Below are 5,586 nucleotides of genomic sequence, written 5' to 3'. Positions count from 1 at the left end.
TAACAAAATGACATTTTCACCCTAAGCCTTGCAACTCCACAGCCCATTCTCTATGAGTCTGGTTTGGCTGTTTCTTACTTTGGTAAAAGGCTAACTGCAATGAAATAAGATGGATATGCTGCTGGTAATACTTAGTCAGCAACAAGCTAATATTTGAAAAGGTGAGCTCCGAAGGTTTAGGCAAGGGGGCCACTTTTCACAGCAGCCAGTAATCCTTAGGTTTTGACCAAGACAAAAACAAAGATTTCATGAGGCTGGTGTCAGTTACATTGAATGCATAGAAATGCTCTAGTAACCTTGATTCATAGGCTCCCCAGTCCTCTAATGCCTCATCTAAGGAAGGAAAAGCCGACACTTACTGCACTGCTTGCATCTGCAGTATCCCTTGAAGAAGTAGTTGGAGGATGGTCAGTAGCAGCTTCTGGTTCTCATCTTACTGATGAATAAGTTGCATGAGTAGAGCTTGCAATGTGGATGGTTGCTGCCTCTTCACCATTTTTATTGTGTTATAACCAGGAATAACACAATAAGTATGTCACAGCTCTATGGTTTATTAACACAACACTGGTATCAATAATTCTGTCACCAAGTGCCAAGTGGTCGGCGAACACTTTTTGAAAATAATATACATTGAAGGTGGTTATACCAATGTCCAAAAACTGCAGATGAAGTGTAGAATTCCAGTAGAAATCACAAGTTTTGTTGACGTACTAAGTCTGGTGAATGTTGATGTCCAAGTTCCAATATGGCAGCCTGATTCTAAGTCCAAAGTACAGTCATGCCAACATTGAGCAGCAGGTACACTAATCCAAGAGAAAAACAGTGCACTGCAGTGTAGCACTTCCAAGTTGAGGAGTAGAACATAGTACAATGAAAACTTGATTGTAGACGTCGGTGGTGATTTAAACTAAGGCTCCATAGTGGATGGAGCCAGTGGCTGGGATCACTGTATATTCTGGGCATCCAATTGATGTGCATTCAGGGTGGCCAATCCCTGCAGCTTGAAGCGCATGAAGGCGGCCTGTGTTGCTAGCAGTGGGCAGCACATGGAGAAGTGTTTCCAACATTGAGTTTCTTGGCTTTCCTGTAAAGGAGTGCACTGCTGATTGGTGGAGAGATTTAATAGTGGTAAATACCAAAAAAACATTTAACTCCATTTTCTATATTTGCGACTTTTTGCACCTGGTTTTTCTTCACTACTTGCTACAGTGGATATGTTGTCTTCTATTGATAGCAGCATGTCATTTGTATATAAAATGAATAAGAATAAGTCATGACTCATCCTTGTGGTATGCCATACTTAACTTCTTGTATTCAAGAAATTGTTTTATTACATTTGGGTACCTCACCCCCTCCATGTCACTGAAGTTTATCTAACAGTGTGAGGTTCACAGTCAAAACCATAGAAACATCAGAGTCGAGTCCACAGACTATTTCATTTGCCTAGTGCTCTAATGTGTTTCAGAATCTGTTATCACTGTCTTAGTTGACTTGCCCCTGATAAATCCAGGGCCCCCTCTAAATCCAGGCTGCTCCTTCTTCCGTACATCATTTCTGTGAAAGAAATTTATTATTCTGTTTTTTCAAACTGTCTCCATTACGTTAGACAAAACAGAAGTAACAGCAACTCACTTGTAATTTACAGGATTCTGTGTTATGCCCTTACTGTATGAGAAACTACATTACTTTTTTTAAAACATGGAAGTAATACTTCTTTTTCCACGGACAGATTTATTAGTATGGCCAGTTGTCTTACCACATATTAGGGACAGTGTCTATGTATCAATGTAAATATGCCAGTTAACCTATCTCACTTTTTGCTTTTGATTGTGTGTGTTCTTTTGGTACTTCTATTTCATTTATTGAAAGGAATAATAAACGGTTAGCTACTACTGGTGTGATGCTTCTGGGCTCTTTTGGAGGATTTTGGTTTCGGCACTTATCAACTGCTACAACATGGAGTTGATTTTCTGTTACTGTGTTTTGAGTTGCTACACTAGTTAAGCCTTTTCTTTCGGCATTTATGTGTGACCAAGCAGATGTATATCTCTTATACCCTCTACTCTCTCAGAACTTCTTTCATCTCGTGCAGCCATTGAGTCATCTGTCTTTCCCATTCCCTCCAGGCACTATCCCTCTACCCTCTCCTTGCCTCATGTTTCCTTCACAACCCCTTCCCCACAACCATCAGCACAATCAAGGGGACTCATATCCAGGGACAAAGAGGCCTTGTAACCTCCTCCCAACTCTCTGGCAAAGAGATTTAATAGTGGTAAATACCAAAAAAAACATTTAACTCCATTTTCTATATTTGCAACTTTTTGCACCTGGTTTTTCTTCACTACTTGCTACAGTGGATATGTTGTCTTCAATCAAGAAAATGATTTACAGAGGTTTTTAACATGGTCAGAACTGGAACTGTTCTATGGCTACTGACAAGTCATCATTCTTCTTACAAAATATTAAAAATAATCCATACCTCCAAGTCTGCTCCTCCTCCTCCCAATGTGTCATATGGGCACTCTTGAGTCCAGGCTAACGCTTTCTAATAATTATGTGTTTAGGTGTGTGTGGATGTGTAAGTGTATGTGTGTTCTTTCTGCCAGAAGAAGAGCCAGGACTCAAAAGCTAGTTAATAGCATGTTCTGTTCTGTGTGTCTAAGTGCCTCACATCAGTCTGCTAAAGATGAGTAGTTACCTTTCCTTTACCAAACAAGCAAAAATGCTATCTTTAAATATGAGGGGGGACCCAAAAGTAACTGGAATCGTAATGCTGCACATCGTGTACTTATAGAAGCAGGTTGCACCGCCAGAGGGTTGTAGTAGGAGCTCTGCTGAGTAATTCTGCCACACGGCGTCACCCAACAGTGAGAAGTGTGGTTTCTTTTGCAGTCCTTTGAGTGTGCGTAAGGTGCAGATGTGGCATGAGGAAATGGCTAGTTCTTATGAACAATGTGCGGTAGTGAAGTTTTGTTTCTTGCTCGGCAAGGACGTGTTCAAAGATGATCCACATTTTTTCAACAAAATCATTACAGGTGATGAGTCATGGTGCTATAGGTATGATCCAGAAATTAAAGAACAGTCATCACAATGGAAATCACCTAGCTCACCTTGACCAAATAAAGCTCGACAAGTGAAATCAAATGTGATAATCATGTTTATCTGCTTTTTGACATAAAAGGGATCGTACACTCTGAATTTGTCCCTGAAAACCAGACACTAAACCAACAATTCTATTTGGAAGCTATGAAATGGCTTCGCAGAAGTTTGTCGCGAAAATGTCCGGCCTTGTGGGATTCTGGCATGTGGTTCCTGCATCACGACAGCACTCCTGCACACACAGCTCTCAGCGTTCACCAGTTTTTGGCCTCAATGAAGATGACTACCTTGACCCATGTGCCCTATTCGCCGGATTTAGCACCCGTGGACTTCTTCCTATTCCTGAGGATGAAAAGAGACTTGAGAGGAAAGCGTTTTGCAGATGTGGAAGATGTAAAATGCAATGCTAATGGAGAGTACTTCGAAGGAGATTAAGGTTGTATTTGAAAACAATAAAGTATATGCTTTCTAGAAAGAAATTACTGTTATTTTTGGGTCCCCCCTCATATGCTTCAAACAGTTCGAAGACATTAAAAACTGGTAAACTTTCCAAGTCTAACAGTGTTTTAGCAGAATATTAAAGTACTATGCTGACTTGATAGGATCACCCTTGAACTATCTTCATAATCAGGCAATGACTCAAGAAATATAGGATAGCAGTGGCAGCACTGAGTGGTTGCTAGTAAGGTGTGAGTACCATCTCTCTGTATACAACTCCTTTCCATTGAGTAATCATGGAGCAAAGCATTGATTCACATTGTACATTTTCCATGAAGGCATTTTACAAGAATGGCAACAGTTTGACTGCTGCTTAACAAGAATTACATCATCATAATTTAGGACTTCATGGTCATGTCTCATCATCTTCCCACACCATCAAGTGATGTGTTGAGAATTTTGAGGATACAGGTTCAGCTGTAAAAAAGAATCCACCCAAAAGGTGGACTCAGTAAAGCCCAGAAAACACTGAAGTACTTTAGGCACCAGTCAGAAGTAGTCCATGACAATTGGCAAGGAAACATGGGAGATTTGAACCTAAGCTGATGAATACTCTGCAGTGATTTGAAGTTTTACTCTTACAAAATTCCAAGTGGATGAGATTCTTCTCATGTCAGATGAGGCTCATTTCCATGGCAGTGTGTAGGCAGACAAGCAGAATTTCAGAGAGTTTGCACCTGAAAACTCTCATAATTTATGAAATGACCACTACATAGCAGAATGGTTACTGTCTTTGTGCCACATTAATGTGAGTTGTGGTGGTGTCTTACTTCATTGAGGACAAAAAAGGAAATGCAGTGACAGTAATATCTAAACAATATGTGGATATGTTGAACACTTTTGAAGTGGGACATCTTCATGTTTTGGTAACATTCATTGTCCCCAAGAACACAAGATTTGTTGGTACATATTTTTTCTTGCTGGGCCACCTCAAAAGAAAAATTATAAATCACTCACAAAGCAACTGCTGAGTAGAAAACAAGGATTTGAGAAGAAATTGCTGCAATTTCCGTTGAAGTGTTTCGAGGGGAAATGCAGAATATCAGTTTTTCACTTCCAGGAATCCACGTATCTCCTATCTTATTAAACCAAGACAACAAATATTAACACTCACTTATAAAACATAACAGAGAAACTCAGTATGGTCAGCTGAAAAGGAAAAGCATTCCATTATTTGTAAGAATCAGTATCACAAGCTTTCAGTCACTCTGATGTTATTTAACTTTTCTGAGAAAAATCTGGAAAATTATTAGCTCTCTCAAAAACAAAAACTTATCATGGAGTTGATAACATGTCAACCAAAATTTCTTTTGATACAGCTACACCCCATGGCAGAAACTTTGATGTTAGTGTTTGGAAATCATAGGTGGAAACATTAGGGACAATCAAAGTTTGAGTCAATCCATAAGACACACTCAGATAGACTAAAATTAAGGCAGCTGCTTACAATAAGCAGGAAATGTGAGTTTCAGTCCAGCCTGGCCCAAAGTTTCAACTGTCACTACATATTCCTTACACTGCAGATTTCGTACGTCTGATATCACTTCATGTATTTGCATCATTGCTTTCGATTGACTGATCCATTCATTTTATTTCAGTGCAGTTAATTCTTTTCATGGCTGTTTTTTATACTATGACATATATGTAACACATCACTTTTGCAAGATCTCTTTGCTGACCCCTCTTTAACTAAGGTAACAGTACAGCCGTTGGTAACTAGCAATCTACTTCACTATTAATTTTCTTCCCAAAAGTTTCAGAAAAGGTATGTACTGTGGAATGATTGAGTATACCTGAAAAAATTGTATTTTTAATAATTTAAATTGCACTGAAATGCTGCCCACTGTTTCACCAACTGTGTATTAACGAATATAAATGCCAAACTTTCACTAAACAAAACTTTTATGATGTAATGCTTTTGACTATGAGTGACTATATTCTTAAAGTTTCTAGATATAGTAAGGTGTTCACTTTTTATTTATCAGATAA

The sequence above is a fragment of the Schistocerca americana genome, chromosome 3 (assembly GCF_021461395.2).
Source record: "Schistocerca americana isolate TAMUIC-IGC-003095 chromosome 3, iqSchAmer2.1, whole genome shotgun sequence".
In the NCBI taxonomy this organism is placed as follows: Eukaryota; Metazoa; Arthropoda; class Insecta; order Orthoptera; family Acrididae; genus Schistocerca; species Schistocerca americana.
Note: the sequence above shows the minus strand (reverse complement) of the source record.